Source organism: Alligator mississippiensis, chromosome 4 (assembly GCF_030867095.1).
Source record: "Alligator mississippiensis isolate rAllMis1 chromosome 4, rAllMis1, whole genome shotgun sequence".
Lineage (NCBI taxonomy): Eukaryota > Metazoa > Chordata > Crocodylia > Alligatoridae > Alligator > Alligator mississippiensis.
This window is the reverse complement of record NC_081827.1, coordinates 44418920-44440440: the sequence shown is the minus strand read 5'-3', so window position 1 is coordinate 44440440 and position 21521 is coordinate 44418920. Positions and strand designations below refer to the sequence as shown.

The 21521-nt window shown below is 45.4% G+C and overlaps 1 protein-coding gene across 6 annotated transcripts in view; it reads right to left on the bottom strand.

The window, feature by feature from the left end:
* The window catches only part of CADPS2 (calcium dependent secretion activator 2), a 630383-nt gene that overhangs the window by 532733 nt on the left and 76129 nt on the right, over positions 1 to 21521 (bottom strand). The gene's annotated exons all lie outside the window — the stretch shown is intronic.

Here is a 21521-nt window from a genome sequence, read left to right as displayed (position 1 = left end):
AAACAGTGATGTTAAGAATTAGGAACGTCATTTCTAAATTATAAGGCATAATTTAGATTTGCATTTTTGCACGTATGGTAATGCTTAACTTTAAAGCTTTAAACATACCTGTAATATATACTCACAGCAAAGAAGGGAAACTTGATTAAGATGCATTACATTTTCCTACTGAACTGTATTGTTCACAGGCCAATTTTTGAACATGACAGTGATAAATTTCTATTTTTTCTACCAAAAAATATTGTTGAACTATTTCCTTCATTGCAATGGTTGATGCCTTAAGGGAACCAAATTAAATGGCTGAGTCAGTCTGTAAAACAGCAGACCAATTCACTTATATCACATTCCTATCCATGCACTGAATACTAAAAAGGAAAGAATATCAAAAACAAAAGGCAGACTAAATATCTGCCAACTGAAACATGACTTTGCACCATGCAAGATGCATTGCTAACCTGCCCTCTTGAATGAACGAACTACATGAACAAATCATAAACAATAAGGTGATGTCTGTAGAATACTATGGATTAAGCTAATCTAGTCAACAAATGTATAACCAACTAACAAGGCTATATTAATATGATAAGCACGTCATGCTAAAAATTATTTTTGCATTTCAAAATATAATAAAGAAGCCATACAAAATCAGTGTTCCAATATAGTTTCATTTCCAAATTCTGTTTAATATAGTCATCTCTTCCTTAGTCCTGAAACTTCAAGAAAAAATACGAAAGCATTCTCATAGCATAAAATATGAAAGTTCAAAACGCATTAGACATCATGTTATTTCATATAAATAAATATTTTTCTTTTTGTTTGTGCATTAAAAAGAAAACAAGAAACTATTCTGCAGGTACTCCAAAATAGATTTCTCTCACACAGACACACACAGCTCTTGGCTTACTCAAACTGACTTACCAAAGCAGTACAAGAGTTAAGTGCATATGTTTGCACTATAAAGAGAATTAACAAGTATAGCAATGCAAAACCATCTAGATAAGAAAGTATGATTGCATTTTTTTTTTTTTTTTTTTTTTTTACAAATCAGTATTTATTCATTCAATGGGACCCCACTGAGCTGTATTTTGAGATGATATAGCAGGTGGAAGAACAGGATGAGGTAAAAGTAAAGTAATCACCATATTTTCTTGCATACAACATACCCTAGAATAAAATATGCACCTTATTTTTCAAAGGCAGAAAGAAGAAAAAAGAAAATATATTTCCCTGCAATGAGCAACTGAGTAGCAATAGCTAGTAGGGGTGCACCAATAAAGATTTTCTTGGCCAATATCAATAGCCAATTATTAACCAACCACATCAGCCGATACCAAACTGGTAGGTGATTTACAAGAATGCAGACTGGCAACTTGGAGAACAGTCTCCTGCGTGGAGGGGGGAGGTGTGAAGGGGAATGTGGGAGTAGGAGATCAAGGCCCCCACAGTAAAGGGAGGGAATGAGGCAGGGAGTGCTGCCCAGCCACAGTGGTGAATGGGACCCTGTGGCCAGGAGTGGGACAGAACCTCAGGCAGCTTGTCCAGAAGGCACAAGGGGGTGGGGAGGGGCACAGCTCCCCAGCATGTGCACACCCCCGGGAGAGGCATGGGAGGCACATGCCATGCCCCCTGCCCCCTCCTCCCCCAGATGTGTGTGCAGGGCAAGGGTGGGCTCCCTACAGTGGGCTCAGGTGGTAGGGGTTGCACCAGCCTCTTCCCAGCAGGGGGGTGGGGACAGGGCAGACTGTGGCAGTGCTGTGAGGGGTGGCCATAGCCACCCAAGGTCCCCCTAGCACCCTTCTGCCACCTGCCCCATTCAGCTGAGCCCACCCCGAGCACAGTCCCAGCCCAGCCCCTCCACCAGGAAGAGGTGGGAGCAGCCCCTGGCCCCAAGCCCACAGTGAGCAGACCACCCTTGCCCCACATACAAATCCAGGGGGACACATGCCCCCCATGCCTCCCCTGGGGGTGCACACAGCAACAGGGAGCCATACCCCCTCCCCACCCCCCTGCTCCCCCTGGACAAGCCACCCATGGCTCCATCCCACTCCTAGTCCCAGGGTCCCACGCACCACCCTAGCTGGGCAGGGTCCCCTGCCCTGTGTCCTCCCTCATTGTGGGGACCTCAGGCTGCCCCCTCCACACCCCTTCCTCCCCCACTGATTTACCAGCTGGACACTGCTTTTTGAGCTGCCAGGTTGCATTCCTGGCCATGTACATGCTGCAGATGCACACATGTACATGGTATTGATCGGTGACATCAGCCAAAAAAAAGCCAATTGCCAATAATGTTAATTTTCCTATCGGTGGCAATCCAATATGTGACCGATATATCCGTGTTCCTCTAGTAGCCAGAGAGCTAAGCCTGCTCATTGTATTAGTCTCCTATGAGTCACACACAGATTTTACATTTACTTTTGCCCAATAAGGCAGAAACAGCTCTTACCACATCTCACAGACACAGGTGGTGACTTATTTTTGCTGGAAGGGGTCTAAAATGATGGACATGCAACAGCCCTCTTCTAGGGTGACCAACTTCGCACAAGACTCATGCTTACCTTCCCCCACAAACCCTGGCGGCACAGCTGGAGCAGAGGTAAGTGGAGCCAGTTGGGGGTGAAGGGTGGGAACAGATGAGGGCTCCCTGCTGCAGGCTCTGGGCTCCTCACCTTGCTGCCCTGTCCCCAGGAGCCCCATGATGGCCACACCACCACTGCGAGGCACTCCCATGCCCACTCGGCAGCAGTGGGGTCACAACTCCATGCCACTGCCCCTGCTGCTGCTGGATGGGCAGGGGGCACCTCACTATGGCAGTGTGGCTGGCACAGGGCTCCCATGGGGAGGGCAGCAAGTTGAGGAGCCCTAAGCTCACAGCAGGCAGCCCACATCCACTCCTGCCCCATACACAGATCTGAGGGACATGTGCCCCACCTTCCTCCCCTCCACAGGAGTGTATACAGCAGCGGGAGCTATACCTCACCTCATCCTGGATGAGCTGCCCATGGCTCTGTCCTGCTCCCCACCCTGGGCCCCTTGCACCGCCCTGGTTGGGAAGCACCTCCAGGCGCAGCCCCTGTCCCACTACCTCCCTCACCATGGGAGCTTCAGTCTGCCCCACCCCACAGACTTACCTGCAGGCAGCAGGCTCCCACAGTCCACTCCCTGCAGCCCCCTTTCAGGCTGGAACTCTGCCAGCTTGTAAGGGGAAACATGTATGTATCTTGAATGTCTGCATCTAGCTAGAGTCAGACCTTGTTACATGACTCAACACTAACAAACAGAAGAACGCTGTTCTTTACCTATATGCAGTAAGCATATCTGTAGAAATCTAGCTTCAGGAACAATCTCTACCATTCCTATTGATCCATTTCATTTCCAGGAAAAACTAAACTAAACCGCTTTTCATTCCCTTCTCCTCCCCTCTATCCCCATCTGTCACATCTCAAGTTGTGTGTATAAACACGTCTATATTTGTTATTCTAGAAGTTAATAACTAGAAACCTACCAAATGTAAAACAAGTCTTTGAGAAAATTAAAATGGGAATTAAATACCTAATACTGCATCTAAAGCATAGTACTGTATCTAGTAACTGTCTCAAGACGCATCTACTATTAAGAATCAGATCTAGCTACAGGTATAAATAACCCTAATTACCCTGTCAGGCACTTCATTAAAGTTTGAAAAGTGAACTAGATTGATCTATTTTAATAAATGAACATATCTTAGAACACCACATACACTGTAGAAGAAATTATTCAAATTATGATTGCTATAAATATTACAAAAGTTTAAATTTTCTAATTAAAGCCTAGATAATGGAAAATAGTCAGCGAACAATGTAGAATATTATATTAGTAGAAAACCTAGAGAAATGCATTAGTAAGATTTAGTGATCATTTGAACAGTACATGAAATGAGAATTTATACCCTGCAGGTGTGCTAAACTCACCTGCATCCCACAGTCAGATCAGACTGCAAGGAACCTCTCAGGTCAGAAGTGAACCCAGCAGTAGCAAAAAAAAAAAAAAAAAAAGTGGTGGCACACAGGTTAATGCAGTCATTGCCTGGCTCCTTGCTGCCAACACACATGGCCATCAGGATCATAGATTCATAGATGTTAGGGTCGGAAGGGACCTCAATAGATCATCGAGTCCAACCCCCTGCATAGGCAGGAAAGTGCTGGGTCTAGATGACCCCAGATAGATGCTTATCTAACCTCCTCTTGAAGACCGCCAGGGTAGGGGAGAGCACCACCTCCCTTGGGAGCCCATTCCAGACCCTGGCCACTCAAACTGTGAAGAAGTTCTTCCTAATGTCCAATCTAAATCTGCTCTCTGCTAGCTTGTGGCCATTATTTCTCGTAACCCCTGGGGAAACCTTGGTGAATAAAACCTCACCAATTCCCTTCTGTGCCCCCGTGATGAACTTATAGGCAGCCACAAGGTCACCTCTCAACCTTCTCTTGCGGAGGCTGAAAAGGTCCAGGTTCTCTAGTCTCTCCTCGTAGGGCTTGGTCTGCAGGCCCTTAACCATACGAGTGGCCCTTCTCTGGACTCTCTCCAGGTTATCCGCATCCTTCTTGAAGTGTGGTGCCCAGAATTGCATGCAGTACTCCAACTGCGGTCTGACCAGCGCCCAACAGAGGGGAAGTATCACCTCCTCGGATCTATTCGTCATGCATCTGCTGATGCACGATGAAGTGCCATTGGCTTTTCTGATGGCTTCATCACACTGCCGACTCATGTTCATCTTGGAGTTCACTAGGACTCCAAGATCCCTTTCCACTTCCGTGCCACCCAGCAGGTCATTCCCTAGGTTGTAGGTGTGCTGGACATTTTTCCTCCCTAGGTGCAGCACTTTGCATTTCTCCTTGTTGAACTGCATTCTGTTGTTTTCTGCCCACTTGTCCATTCAGTGGAGGACAACACCCCTGCTCATCACACTCTGCAAGTCTTGTGGGTTAGACGGAACTGCCCTGAAGGCCAGACCTGGCTCACAAGCTGTATGTTTGACACCCCTGGTATATGCTATCAAAAAAGGATACTTAAACTAAGTATTTTACCTTCCCTGGCATCCACCACCATAGATTTAGAATTGCCAACATCTCCAGCTGTTCTATTAATAGCTCTTAATAGATCTATCATCTGTGAATCTACTTAGTCCCTTCTTTAACCTGGCTATACCAGTAATGCTAAACCTTTTTCCCCTGGTGGGTTGGAGGGGCAGTGCCCCATCCATCTGAGAACTGTATCCCACTGGTAGTCTGAATCCAGCATCAAGGCCAGCGCAGTGGGCATCATCCAGACATGTGGAGGGGGGGCATGGGGCAATATAGCCGCAACCCAGCCCTGTAGGGAAAAAGGGGGCACAACTTAGACCCCCAAGGGGGAAAAGGGAGGATGGCTTAGCCTCAGCTCAGCCCTGTGAGGGAGGGGGCACAGCCCCACCCTGATCCAGATGGGGGGAAGGGGACACAGCCCAGCAAGCAGAAAGGAGGAAAGCAGGACTTGGGGTTTGGGAATTTGGCTGGGGGAAAGAGTGGCTGTATTACTGGCCACTGTTCCCTGCTGCCAAATTTCCAGTCCCACAGGGGTATCTGCAGGCCAGATGCAATGTCTCTGCAGGCTGTATTTGGCCTACAGGCTAGAGGTTTAACACCCCTAGGCTATACTATCTTCCTCTACAATGTCCTCCTTCTAGCACTGTGGGACTTCGTGAACAACATTTTCCTGTTTACTTTGTCAATTACCTTCAAGATGGACCTCTACCATATCCCCCACTCAGGCTTCTCCTTTTCCAACTGAAAAGCCCTAGACTTTTATGGTCTTTCCTGGTATGGCAATTGTTCCATCATGCCCCTGATCATTTTAGTTGACTGAGAACATTCTAAGGTGACTTTTTATTGGGTATCCAGGGAAGTGTATCAGGCAGGAAACAGCTACTACTACTCTAGTCCCTGAGCAGCAACTGGGGCTGAGGACTGTTCCGCAGTTTCCTTGTGCTCCTTCTTTAATTCTGTGTCCTGCGTTTATCTGTGCGGTTTTGACACAGCTTTGCTTTTCTAGCCCAAAAGTTGTATGGAGCTTTTTATGTACTCGTTCTTGTTCTTCAGAAACTTCCTGCTTCCCGTATACAACTGCATCAAACTTTTAATGTATATTAGGAGTGAGATAAAAGCTAACGTCTTACCCAAGGGGAGATTAAGCTATGATTGTATGCTGCCTACAGTACCTTTGTGACTGTAGATGTCAGTCAGGTGTAATGGACTTGATCAATTATATGATGACTCATTTTCTCCCTTGACAACTTGCCCTCCCCAAAAATGTTTGGGGATATATGAAACTTTTTTTTTTTTTTTTTAAATCTTAAATTGTCTTTTGCCCTCTGACTTCAGAACTACTTCCCCATGATGAAAGCCAAATGAAGTGGAAGGAGAAATGCATTGTTAGCATGAGGATTTCTGTGTTGCTCTGTCACATCCGTAGGTACCTGACACTCTCCATAAGTGGAAACCAATAGAAAAAATAAATTATGGATTTAAAAAGTGAGCAGGTGATTTAACTTAATTGTTTTTTATTTTTCATTCAGTTCTGGTCTCCACATCTCAAAAAGGATATAGTATAATTAAAAAGATAAAAAGGAAGACAACTAAAATTATCTTGAACGATTGCAGCATTGATGCCTACACAGTTGGATGGGTCAAAATTGGCTGATGGGGTGCACCCAGAGAGTGGTGGTGGACGACCTGGCGGGATGTGAATAGTGGGGTCCCATAGGGCTCAGTCCTGGCGCCCACACTGTTCATCTTCATGAGCAACTTGGAGGAGGGGGTGGAAAACGTGTTGTCCAAATTTGCCGATGACACCAAGATGTGGGGAGAGGTAGGCACGCTCAAAAGGAGAGAGAGGCTGCAATTAGATTTAGACTACAGAAGTGGGCAGATGGTAATAGGATGGGATTCAATGTAGATAAATGCAGGGTGCTGCACCTGTGGAGAAGGAATCCACAGCATACATACAAGCAGGGGAGCTCCCCCCTTGTGAGCAGAGGCAGAAAGGGATTTTTCAGTCATTATTGACTCCAAGATGAACAAGAGCCGCCAATGCCAGACCACAGCCAGCAAAGCTAACCGCACTTTGTTGTGCATCCAAAGATGCATCTCAAGCTGGTCCAGAGAGGTGATACTCCCCTTCTATGTGACATTGGTCAGGCCACAATTGGAGTACTGCATCCAGTTCTGTGCACCGCACTTTAAGAAGGATGTGGCCTGCCTTGAGAGGGTTCAGAGGAGGGCCACCCGCTTGGTTGGAGGGCAACAGGGCAGGCCCTATGAAGAGAGGCTGAGGGACCTGAACCTGTTCAGCCTCAGCAACCAGCAAGGCGGTAGCCCTAGACTTCAAGAGGGCCAACTTCAACAAGTTGAGGAGATTGGTGGGAGAGGCACTGGGGTTCTTGAGGGCAGGGAAACTCAGTGCCCAAGATGAGCCCTCATTCCTTCAGGAGACGATACTCGGGGCCCAAGGGGTAACAATCCCAACAAGGAGCAAGGGGGGCAAAAGTGCCCGAAAGCCCCTCTGGCTCACCAAGGACATCTGGGACTATCTGGCTGGCAAAAAGGCGGGGTACACCTGGTGGAAGGCAGGGCGCTATCTCCAAAGAAGATTATACCTCCACTGCTTGGGCCTGTAGGGGGGCTGTTAAGAAAGCTAAGGCAGACATAGAGCTAGGACTAGCGTCTAAGATCAAAGATAATAAAAAGTCCTTTTTCAAATATATAGGGAGGATGAAAAAGGCACCGGGAAACATGGGGCCCCTGCAAGATGTGCTGGGCAATCTGGTGGTTGTGCCAGAGGAGAAGGCAGACATCTTTAACATATTCTTCACCTCCATTTTCTTGTGCAGGGACCGGGACTCCCCCACCATGTTTTAAGACAGACTCGAGGGGAACGCCTCAAGCTCTAAGGTTGAGGAGGACCGGGTTAGAGTGCTTCTGAAGGGGGTCGACGTGTTCAAGTCAGCAGGTCCAGATGCTCTCCACCCCAGGCTGTTGAGGGAGCTAGCAGGGATTATTGCTGGGCCCTCAGCACGTCTTTACGAGCGCTCGTGGTGCTCAGGCCAGGTGCCAGATGATTGGAAGATAGCCAATGTGGTCCCCATCTTTAAGAAAGGGAGGAGGGAGGACTCGGGCAACTATAGGCCCGTCAGTCTTTCCTCAATCCTGGGGAAACTCTTTGAGAAGATCATCAAGGAGCACATCTGTGACAGGCTGGCATCAGGTATGATGCTCAGGGGCAACCAGCATGGTTTCATTACGGGCAGATCATGTCAGACCAACCAGATTGCCTTTTACAATCAGGTCACAAAAGCATTGGATGCAGGTGTCGCCGTGGATGTAGTCTTTCTGGACTTCAGTAAGGCCTTTGACACTGTCGACCACCTCATCCTCATTAAAAAAACTAGGCAACTGTGGCATCGATGCCTACACGGTCAGATGGATTGTGAATTGGCTGAAGGGTCGTACTCAGAGGGTGGTGGTGGATGGATCATATTCGACCTGGGGGGAAGTGGGCAGCAGAGTCCCCCAGGGCTCGGTCCTTGAGCCCGCACTGTTCAATTTATCAGCCATTTGGATGACGGGGTGAAAAGCAACCTATTCAAATTTGCTGATGATACCAAAATTTGGGGTGAGGTGGGCACGCTAGTAGGGAGGGAAAGACTGCAGAAAGACCTGGATAGGTTGCAAGGGTGGGCTAACAAAAACAGGATGTGTTTCAATACAGACAGGTGCAGGGTGCTGCACTTGGGCAGTAGTAACCGGCAGCACACTTATAAGATGGGAAACTCCCTTCTTGAGAGCATGGAGGCAGAAAGGGATCTTGGAGTCATCACTGACTCCAAGATGAACATGGGCTGACAATGCGAGGTCACGGTCGGCAGGGCTAACCAGACCCTATCGTGCATCCACAGGTGCATCTCAAGTAGGGCCAACGAGGTGATCCTCCCCCTCTAGGCGACACTGGTGAGGCCACAGCTGGAGTACTGTGTCCAGTTCTGGGCACCCCACTTCAAGAGGGATGTGGACAACATTGAGAGGGTCCAGAGGAGGGCCACCCGCATGATCCGGGGATAGCAGGGCAGACGCTACAATGAGAGGCTACGGGACCTGAACCTGTTCAGCCTTCACAAGCGAAGGCTGAGGGGGGACCTCGTGACCATCTATAAACTCACTAGGGGGAACCAGAAGGGTTTGGGGGAGACCTTGTTTCCCCTAGCGCCCCCCGGGATAACAAGGAATAACGGCCACAAGTTGTTGGAGAGTAGGTTTAGATTAGACATCCGTAGGAACTACTTCACAGTTAGGGCGGCTAGGATCTGGAACCAACTTCCAAGGGAAGTGGTGCTGGCTCCTACCCTGGGGGTCTTTAAGAAGCGGCTTGATGCCTACCTGGCTGGGGTCATTTGAGCCCAGTTTCCCTCCTGACCAGGCAGGGGGTCGGACTTGAAGATCTACAAGGTCCCTTTCGACCCTACTTCTATGATTCTATGAAGCGGAGGCTGAGGGGGGATTTGGTGGCTGCCTACAAACTCGTTAGGGGAGATCAGCAGCAAAGAGGAAGGGCCCTATTGCCCCCAACAGCACCTGAGGTGACTAGAAACAATGGCCAGAAACTGCTGGAGAACAGGTTCAGGTTAGAGATTAGGAGGCACTGTTTCACTGTTAGGGTGGCTAGGATCTGGAACCAACTTCTTAGAGAAGTGGTCCTCACTCCTACCTTGGGTAAATTCAAAAATAAGTTGGACGAACACCTGTCTGGGGTCGTGTGATCCCAGCGTGTGCTCCTGCCAGTGGGGGCGGTCAGACTAGATGATCTGTTCAGGTCCCTTCTGACCCCAAAATACTATGGAACTATGAAGGCTGTTGGGGGGGGAGGAGGAGTCTTAATTGGACTTAAAAGCATGAGTCCAATTCTTGGAGGAGGAGGGGGCATGCAACTGCAAAAGAGATGCATCTTCCCCAAAGATACAGTCCTTGCTCTTAAAGTAGCTAATTTTTATTTTTTTGAGAATTTACAAGCAAGACTGTTAATGATTTATAATGGTAAAAAACAGGGCCCTTTAACAAGTTTAAAAATTGCATATCTTCTCTTCTACTCTAATTACTTTGACAGTATAAAACAAACTTTCGCTGTAGTTAAAGACAACTGTAGATGGACAAACAACTTAATTAGACTATATATGAATTAAAGATTGTATTAGTTCCTGTATCCAGTTACTATAATTATATAGGATGCAGACTCAGAACAAACTGCCTAGAATTCTAAAGTGGGATTCTGTAACACCATCAAAAGCTGAAAGCCAATCACTAATCTCCTTCTATAGGTAACTGTGCAATAATTCTATTGGCAGTAATGACCCAGCAGCATGAAGGAAACTTTAGGGTCATTGGCGGTAGCCGTGTTGGTCTAAAGACATAAAAAGACAAGGTTTTTCAGGTAAATGTGATATCTTTTATTAGACCAACTAAATAGTTGGAAAAATTGTTCTTTCCAAGCTTTAGGGTACAAACACACTTCTTTAGGTACAGGGGGAGTTTATTGTTCAAGCTTTCAGGAACAACATGAGGGAAACAACATGCATCAAGAATTCTCAGTGATAGATTGCTTGGCCTAAATGTTACTGCTCTTTAAAAGATTCTATATCTACAAATGGTTAAAGGCAACATTGCTTAAAAGGACACTACTGACCAAGCTACCAACTTCAATATTAAGTAGCACAGCAAAGGAATTGAGAAAGATGCCCTTAAAACCCACAGATGTGTTGGGCTTCACAGACTGGTCTCTCCTCGACTCAGCTTTATATGGCACTGACATTGGTAAAACTATTGTAAATTATAGGTTGGATTCACAAGTTTGCTCTCTGCATTTATTATCCAAATACAACTCCTTTGAAGTTAAAATTAAAAACAAGTGATTGTACCTCTGTCTTCCAGTCATTAGGCTTATTGCATAGTAATATTCTCCTGGGTTTCCATGCTTGGTATTTGTGCATGAAATTGTAATTAGCTTTAAAAACTAAAGAAATACCAAGAAAAATGCTGTACTGCAGTGGACTTAAGGTTGAGAGTACATAGCTATCATTTAGGCTAAGTACAGACAGTCAAAAAGCCCAAGGCTAAAATTGATTCAGTCTTTGAAGGTTAGTCTAAGCTGCATCAATTAAATTGGAACAGAATTGAACAGACATTTACCTTTGATTCAGGAAATGCAGTCACATACCTGCAGTGGCTCAGGCCAGGAGGCACTAGAGCATGGGGCTCTGGCATAAAGCCAGCATGTGCTGTGTTTTCTTCCTCTTCCTATCCCTAAGGTCTCTGGGATTTGCAATCCAAAAGTCACAGCACCAGGACGCTACAGCTTACTACTTTCTCTCCCTACTTCCAGGTACCTCCGGGATTTATAGTCAACAGCCAGCAGTAAATTTGAGTGGGGGAAAGGAGTATTTAACTCCCCTCCCTGGCCCCAGACAGGGTTTGCTGGAGGGGGAGGGCTGTCGTTCCCCTACCCCACCCCCCATAGACTGGACGGAGAAGAGGGGCGTGGCAAGCCCTGCTCTAAGGCAGACAGCACAGCCCAGCCCAGGGCTGGGATGCTGGAGGACTGTGATTTAACTTGAACCAGGAAAGAGTCTGGGACAGGAGTTTCAAAAACCGGTTTGACCGACCCAAATCAGTTAAGTGACTACATTCAGCCAGGTTTCAGCCATTTTGAAACTGGCTTATGTGCACTGAGTTTCCATTCTGTTACAGGTGGAAGCAGGGGGAAGCCACCAAGGAGCAGTATACCTACTTGGCCCGCACTTGCAGGGAGGCAGTTAGAAAGGCCAAAGCAACTATGGAGCTAAGGCTGGCAACACAGATTAAAGACAACAAAAAGGGTTTTTTTTTGTTTTGTTTGTTTTTTTAGGTATATAGGGAGTAAAAGGAAGGCACAGGGCAGCATAAGACCCCTACTGAACAAACAGGAGCAATTAGTGACAGACAGGAGACAAGGCTGAGCTATTCAATGAGTTTTTTTGCCCCAGAGTTCCTGAACAGGGCTCAAGATAAGTCTCCTAATGGGTTCTTAGATGGGCATCAGAGGGACACCAGCCCACCAACTGTTGACGCTAACTTGGTGCAGAGTCACTTGGATGGACTGGATGTGTTCAAGACAGCAGGCCCGGAAGAATTGCATCCAAGAGTACTGAGGGAATTGGCGGGTGTCATAGCAGAACCACTGGCATAGCTGTTTGAGCTCTTGTGGCACTCTGGTCAGGTCCCAGAGGACTGGAAAAAGGCCAGCGTGGTCCCCATCTTCAAGAATGGGAGGAAGGAGGATCCAAGTAATTATAGGCCAGTCAGTCTCACCTCCATCCTTGGAAAAGTCTTTGAAAAAATTACTAAGGATCATATTTGTGTGAGTCTAGTGGGAAAAATAATGCAACAGGGCAACCAGCATTTATTCATAGCAGGTACACCATGCCCGACTAATCTGGTTTCTTTTTATGACCAGGTCACAAAACGCTTAGACGCAAGAGTAGAGGTGGATGTTGTTTTCTTAGATTTTAGGAAGGCCTTCGATACGATATCTCATCCCATTCTCATAAATAAATTAAGAGACTGTAACTTAGATGATCACACAGTTCGGTGGGTGGCAAATTGGCTTGGTGCGTGGATGGGATATTATCAACCTGGAAGGATATGGGCAGTGGGGTCCCGCAGGGCTTGGTCCTTGGACCTGTACTCTTCGGTATGCTCATCAGCAACTCAGGTGTGGGTGTGAAGTGTACTCTGTCCAAGTTTCTGGATGATACTAAATTGTGGGGTGAAGTGAACACATTGGAGGCTACAGAACAATTGCAGGTAGACCTGGACAGGTTGGAAGAGTGGACAGAACATAATAGGATGCAGTTCAACAAGGACAAATGCAGAGTGAACATGAGTCATCAGTGTGATGAAATCATCAGCAAAGCTAACCACACTTCATCATGCATCAGCAGATGCATGACAAATGCATCCAAGCAGGTGATACTTCCCCCTCTATGCAGCATTGGTCAGACCGCAGCTGGAGTACTGCGTCCAGCTCTGGACACCATACTTTAAAAAGGCTGTGGATAACCTTGAGAGGGTCCAGAAGACAGCCACTGGTATGATTAGGGTTTGCAGGCCAAGCTCTATGAGGAGAGACTAAGGGACCTGGACCTGTTCAGCCTCCGCAAGAGAAGGCTGAGAGGTGATCTTGTGGCCGCCTACAAATTCATTATGGGGATGCAGCAAGGGATCAGAGATGCTCTGTTCATCAGGACAGCTCTTGAGGTAACAAGGAACAATGGTCACAAACTGACAGAGAGCAGATTTAGGCTAGACATCAGGAAGAACTTCTTCATGGTGAGGTTGGGAAGAATTTGGAATAGGTTTCCAAGGAAGGTGGTTCTTTTCCCCTACCTTGGGGATCTTTAAGAGAAGGCTGGATAGGCATCTAGCTGGGGTCATCTGACCCGAGCACTCTTTCCTGCCCAGGGCAGGGGCTCAGATTCAATGATCTATTGAGGTCCCTTCCAACCCCAACATCTATGATGTATGAATCTAAGTTTAAGCCAGTTTCTGATCACTTAAACTGGTTTATGTGCAATTTCTGTCCCTAGCCTTAAAGTTAAAAAAAATATTTCAGGGCATAAACGTAACTATTCCAAACACAAGCACAGAAAATTTTAAGTCAATCTTGCACTGAAATCCAAAATGAATTAAGCTAAAAAAGAACAGTTAATATACCCAAGCACCCATAAACTCTTCCCTAGAGTGATACCATATAGGGAAATACATAGAAGTGCAATTCAGGAAAAAAAAAAAAAAAAATCAGCTTAATCTAATCATTGACTACTAACGCTAAAAAGTTTTAACCATAAGGTGTCACTACAGAGCCAATTTATGGCTGTTTAGATAACCATGCTGTTATCTTACCTCTTGAATTTAAGTGTAACCTTATTTCCAGATAACTTGGGTTTATAATGCTTGGATTACTCAACTGTATTTTTGTTTTAATACATTTCTATGTGTATAGCCTTTAAAGAGCAGGAACATTAGGGCCAAGCAATCTGTTTAGGAATCATAACAGGAATACTATTCTAAAATACTAGTGCTGCCAAGTCCTTTCCATTTTGAAAATCTTGATTTTGAGAATATTCCTCCTCATCTATTTTATGCAGAAAAGAACTGATCCAAAAACCCAGCTGAAATTTATAGAAACAACTCTGAGGACTTTGTTGAACTTTCCAAACCCAATATATACACAAGACTTGTTCATCCCTATAGAGTAACAAAAAACAGCAGGAAAGCCTCCCCACCCCCCGCAACCTCTCCAGTAGTCAGAAGAATTCCTTCCCCTGAGAAATGAAAAATTATGTTACACCTATGGAGTAGATACCATGATAAAAACTCTTCATGCTAGAAATTAAAAAATGTCCATTCTAGGGCAGAATGACCCACTTCCCCCTTCTACTCTTTTGCAAGTTTCAACATCATGCAGTGCCTTCATAGCTCCTTTCCTCCAGCCTGTAGTACTCTTCCTCAAACACTTTCAGTCTAGTTAGCTCTGTCATGATTATCACCTTATTCTTCTTTCAACTTACTTTTCCCCATTTGGGAAGTCCTAATAACCTGAATCTCAGGACTCAGAACATAGCAAAGTCCAAGAGTTTTTTGAGGCAGGCTGTGATGAAAGCTGCTTCTTGCCTTGTGACAAACTCTACCTGAACAAAAAGTACCTGGAGAATGAAGGACAGGGAAACAGGCCCTACAGTGGCATAACTAGAGCAGGGTAAGTAGCCTTAGATGTCAGCTATGAGGAAGCACCAGAGTCCCCCCAACCAGGAGTCTTTACAGGACTCTTCCAGCCATGGTACCAACTCTCTGCAGCCATAGGAGCCAGGCAGCACAGCACCACACCAAGCAATGTATCCTGGATGGCAAGGGCCAAGTGGGGCAAATAGAAAGATGCTTCCCCTCCAATCCCCTTCCATGGGGAAACTTTGCCAGAGAAGGCACAGCCTGCAGCCAATACATAGGTATCAGGGGTGAATGGGGCAACTCTCAGAGGGAGTATCTACACATTCATTAATATGCAATAGTTACTGCACATTTAATTTAGTACTTGTTTATTGAGGTACTAACTAAATGTGCAGTAAATAGAGTTACTGCACAGTAGTGCCAGCGAGCACCTTTTTAGTGACACTACTGCACAATAGCCTAATACTACTGCACAATAACATATTAGCATGGTTTTTGCCCAGCATGCTACTGTGCAGTGTTATTAGGGTATTGCACGTTAAGTGTCTCGTGTAGACGCACCCAAGGAGTTTGGCCATGGGGCTGCTGCTGCCAGAGCTGACATTGCTACAACAGCAGCAGCTGACCCCACCACTGTTGCCCAGGCAGGTAAAATTTCCTTTCCCATCCCAGGGATAGCCCCTGGGAGCTGCGGAGGTGAAGGATCTGCCTGAACCGCCTGGCATTTTTTTGTCCCTTTTTTTTTTTTTTTTTTTTTTGTCTTTTTGCTTCCCGTGGATGTTCCCCAGCCAGTCAGAGAGTCTAGACCAAGGCCAGGCACCTGCCCAAAGGAAAAGGGGAGGAGGGCCCCACCCCCTGAAGCCTTCATAGCTGAGGCAGGGCAGGCAAGATCTGGAGCCACGAAGACTGCATCCGCCCCAGCTGATTAAATCCGAGGGAATCCCCTGCCACTCGAGCAGCACTTGCCAGTAATCAGGCTCCCTGCAGTGTGATTTGAAAGTCCCGGGGAAGAGACCTGGACAGGGAAAGCGGATCGTGGAAGAGTCTGGGGTAGCAGCTCCAAGCAAGAGAGCACCAGACCTGGAAGACCCCTGAGGAAGAGAAGGCCAAAAGGTCAAGGACTCTTTTAAAAAATAAATAAACAAAACAAAACAAAACAAAATAAAGGAGAAGAGGGAATTAGAAAGTTGGCTCCGAGCTGGTCCTTCCTTCACGCTCCAATTTGGGCCCTGGGGTGCGGGGCAGCCCCTTGTGATTGAGCTGGGCAGGAGACAGGCAGTCACCACCTCCCTTTTATAGGTCTCTTATATCATCAAAGTCATGGCAGGCAGGAAAAGAAGGGGCGTCAGATCCCATCCAGCTCAGCCATAGGGGCACAGCCACCCTGAGGGGCCACTGAATGTCAGCAGGACGTCGGGGTGTATGCCCTTACACGGTGACTGCCCAACAGGTATACATAAGTTTACTGAGGATGACAGCAAGTTAGTTGATCATAGGGTGAGCAGCCAATTTTATACAGCCACGAAAAAGGCTAATATAATTTTAGGACGCATCAGGCAGGACATTTATTATTAATGCCTTGTAAAGCAGTACTAACACCATATTTAGAGTGCTGTGTGCAATTCTGGTCACATATGCTCAAGAGAGACTAAATGTAATGGACTACATACACAAAAAATAAAAATAAAAAGAGGACTAGGATTGGTTAGGAGAACAGAAAACCTATTTTATGAGAAAGGATTAAAAGAGTGTGTGACATGTTAAACATAACAAAATGAAAGTGGAGAAGGGCTTTGATTACCATAAACATGTTCTCGGGGTAAAGTATTAAATAATTTAAAGAAAAGTGTATCTGCTTAATCTTATGATGATAAACTGATCAGCAGAACACATTTAGACAGGAAATTTGAAGGCTTCTAATAAGAGAAAGACAAATGCTTGTCTGAAGACAGGTGACTAGATTCAATGGCCAGAGGTGCCATTCCAGTCCCACATTCCTATGTTTTTAACCTTCTGTATAGTTTGAAAAAAATCTTCCACTCTAGCCTATGCTGTTTAACTATTAACATATTCATTTATTAGATTTGATTCTTCAGCAACCTTCTCCAAACAGAGAAAGTTGTAAGCAACCCCAACCTATAAGTTTAGATGGCTTAACTTTTCTCCCATTATAAAGACTTTCAGCCTTTTTTTAAAAACTCTCTAAATACCTCCATTGCTTGCCTCAGGCCTCTGAAATTCATCTGGTGCACAATTCTAGAATTAGATGTATGCTTATAACTACAACACATAAATGAGATTTCATAGGTTGACAGAGAGAAAAAAAAAAAAAAATCACAAATCGCCCTTTACTTATTTGCAGTGCTCAGGAAAATTGCCAGCATGTCAAAATAATACATGAACATATATTCTAAAGAATCAAGGTGGGAGACAGAGAGGAGGAAGGTTCAAGATTCAATTTAAACCTGACTGGTAAGGCACAAATTTTTTTTTTATTGTTTTCCTTTTAAGAAATTGGAAATACTATACAAAAACTGCATTTAAGGAACATTAAGATGCAACACAAAAGAGTTTTTTTTTTAAAAAAAAAGACATTTAAAAAACAGATGTTTTAAATATGCAGCGTTATTTATAAAAGGTAAAAGTGTCCAATTTACAGGCCATTAAGGCCCATTGGGACAGAAGCACCAGGGCCCCACTATTTCTTTAACCTCAGCTTGAGATGAAGGTGAGGTCATCAGCACCATGCTTTGACCTCCTTTATCCCCAGGCAGCTCCCAGTATCCATTGACTAGGAGGCTAGGTGGACCTCAGGGCTATGTTGGAAGTGGAAACCCATCACACCTTCACCTGGGATTGATCCAAGGTTCTTCCTGTCCATAGCAAGCCATCCTAGCAACTGAGCTATATGCTGCCCAATGTCTTACCTGCATGATGCCATTTTTTCCTTGCATAGGACCTTGCCTTAATTCTGTACACAGGATGAACATACTAATGGACAGAATGACAGCTGCATCTTCAACCTTAAATATGACATTTCCTAATTTTTCAGTGCTTGACTCTAGAACCTTAGTAATGGTTAAAGTTTTCATCTCTTCCCCCTCCCCTCTCTCCTTCTCCAGGAATCACAAGTTTTTTACAAAAATGAAAGAAAAACCCCACAATTCTATAGCACGCCTCCCTTATGTTCGCTACTAACTCAGCTATGATCCCAAGATACTCAGATGACAGCTTCCAACGTTGACAAATCAAGACAATTACAACATTCAATCAAAAAACCAGTAAAAGCATTATGGAAGAGCAGATGATGTTTTAGGTAGGTCAGTAAAATGGCAGTAATAAACTGATACCACTCCAGTGGCATAAATAAAGCTTAACTTTCATCAGGATGTAAGTGGTGGGTTGCCCAGTTCTAAAACCTAATAACCTTAGTGATAAATATATATCCTATAAAGATAAATTACTCAGGAGCTTAGTTGAGAGTGTAGTATTCTTTCTTGTGGTTTAGAAACCAAAGAACTGCAAGAAATCTAAGCTGTTTTGCTCAACTGCTCTCTATAAAACAGGATGACCTGCTCACACATCTCCAGCATCAAGTTCAAATCACAAGAGAAAGGTTAAATAAATAGGAAGCAGGTCTTGGTTCAACTGGCAGATTATTTCCAAGTACTTTAGGTATTATATTTTTGGCCATGATTTCTATTAATATTGTTATGCAAGCATGCTTCTCAAATCTCTCTACAGGAGACTGAGGAAAAACTAAAATCTTTAGGAACCTGATTAACAGAAGAAAGAACAATGATCGATCAGTATGTTCAAACAGTCTCATTAAAGGTATTTAAGCTAATGCTAAAAGGAGGTAAGATCACTAGTCAATAAATCTTCTAAATCTGGAAGTCCAGAGATAACCATTCCTGATAAGGAGAAAGAATTAATCTAAGTGATAAATTCTGAATACTGCAGAACATTTAGATCTTCAGTGCTCAATGTAAACTGTCAGGAAAAAAATGCAACTAAAAAGTGGCATTAGGAATTAGCAGACTAGCTGATTTATTTTTGCTTCAGACTAATTAAGCAAATAGTTCTTTCATTTCCTACTCAAAAAAAAATTTCACATTTAAATTTCACAAAATTTATGTTTCAATCTCTACAAGTTACACAACTGAATTGCAGCTTCTCCGATTAAAACCGCAAAATCTGTGATTAAAATTAAATATAGGCATGTGCATCAGTTGAGCACAACGTTTTATTTATATATTTACAGTTTTAAAGCAATTAAAAATTAAAAAGCCTACCAGTGCTTCACTCAGAGTTTATTTGATTATAAATACCTATATATTTTGCCATTTGATTTGGGGGTTTTCATCATGGAAAAATCAGAGCTCCGTCTGAGACCACTCTGTACCCCCCAGGGAATAATGGGCAGAAAAATTCCAAATTAATTACTTTTATTTATTTTTACAAATTAAACTATAAACATAACACTATTTTAACTTTCTTTAAAAATATATGCAGGTATTTTGTATGGTTGGAGGGTGGGTGTGGAGGTGTGCACGCGGAGGGGATTCGTGAAGGTGTGGGAGGTGTTGGGTTTATGGGGGGGGTTGTAAAGCGGTGTGGGGTTTGTGAGGGGAGTGTGAGTATGGGGGTTTGTGGGTGGGTTACGAAGGCGTGGGGGGGTTTGAAGGGGTGTGGGTGTGTGGGGGGTTGTAAGCAAGTGTGGCGTTTCTGGGGGGTGAGCGTGGGTATGGCACTGTGGCGTTTGAGGACTATGTGGGTGGGTGTTGGGAGTTTTAGGTATGGAAGTATACAAGGTTTGTGGGTGATTGTAGGGGGTTGTGATGTGTGTGGGGGGGGTGTGAGCAGATGTGGGGCTTATGGGGGGGGCTGTGCAGGTGGGTGTGGGGTTTGTGGCGCACAGTCCACATCACTAGCGGCTCAGCAGGAGGTGGTGGGTCCTTGGGGAGCTAATGGCTGTGGTAGGCAGAGCCCCCGGCGGCACGCACCTCTGGCCCAGTCCCACAGCCTGCATGTGCTGGCACAAAGTCAGCCAACCCACTGGCACATACCTTCACACCAGACATGTGAGGATTGCAGCAGTGCAGGACATGCTCCAACATGCGCAGACACGTGAGGATCGCAGCTGGCCAGGATGTGAGGATCGCGGCATGCAGCTCCCGCCTGCACTGCCATCCAGCCAGGCGGGCTCTGTGCCTCCATGTCCAACTTCCCTCCGGACTGCTGGGGGCCCCACATGGAGGCATGGCACTGGCTGACCCAGCCTGAAGGAAGCCGCGCATCAAGGCACAGAACCCGCCCGGCCTGATGGTGTGCGGCTCCCAGTCCACACGCCATTGGGCCAGGCCGGGCCAGCCCTCCACGTGAGGCTTCCTGCGGACACCTCCCAGCTCCCTCAGCCCCCACCAACACACGCCTGCCCTGCCCCTGACCCACCCCACTGGCTCTTCGCACAACCCTCAACCCCCCTCAGCTTTAGCAGGCACCCACCCCACTAGGTACCCCCACCCCTGCCAGCACCCCCCATCCCTGACCCACAACCCCCTAGTCCCCCCAGCCCTGCCAGAGGGGGCCCCCAGCCCACTGCAAGCCCCACTTACTTCAAAGGCGCCAGGAGGGAAAGTGAACCTGAGCAAAGCCCTAGCTGGCTAAGGGTCTCAGGCCCCTTCCCCTCTGAACAGGGCTTAGGGTTTGCCACTCTTTTTGCAAGAAGCTCTTGCAAGCAGGAACCCTCCCCACCTGCAGAGAGCTCTTTGCAAAAAAGTGGAAAATCCATGCATATCTGTGTTAAAACGACAAAAAAAAAAAAATCTGCTTTTTTCCCCTCTGTTAAAAGGGAAAGCCTGCCTTTTTTTCCATGTTTTTCCATGGGACGTGGAAAACCTGGATCCCTGCTCATATGTATTAACCATCTGCAGGGCAGGGACTTTAATTCATAATGCAAATCTGAGGTAGCCATTTAGCATAGATTGTTCCTATAAGAGTCTCTGGAATACTTCAAGAAGTTTACATTCATGAATCCCCATACTGATATAATATTTGAGGGGTGAATTACCATGAAAGACACCCCAAGGGCAAGAAAAACTGCAGTTTTTTTCCAAGTCACTGGTCCAGAACAAACGCTTGGAAACCTTCACTAGTTCTGAAAAGGCATCTCTAGTTCTTAAAGACATGCTTGCTGCTCTCTTGCATACTAAACCACTTTGAGCCTCTTGCAAATCATAGGTTGGGTCAATCATGATCACCAAAAAAATTGTGACCATAAAAACTAGTATTCTCCATGAAACTTGCAGCTATTAAAATCAATATAAACATTAGTATAAAGATAAAGAAAGCAGGCAAACCAAAACCGGAGAATAATAGGGTTCTGTGTACTGAGAACTGCAGAACTAAAAAACCATGAATTATACTGCAAAGCTGACATTTCTAGTCTTCTTTTCATAAGGAATTTGTTCTTTTTGGTCACTATGCTAGTGGTGCTTAAAAAGAGAGAGAGAAGGGAGCAAAGAGAATGGATGCATTTTACAAGGAAGATGAATGAAAACAGATCAAACAAAGGACAAACAATAAAAACAAGACAGAAAATATATGCTATCTGAAACAAAACATTTAGAAAGATACCTATGTAGATTAATAACATTTCATGTTACAGATAGGGAAACAAAGCCTAAGTGACTTGCT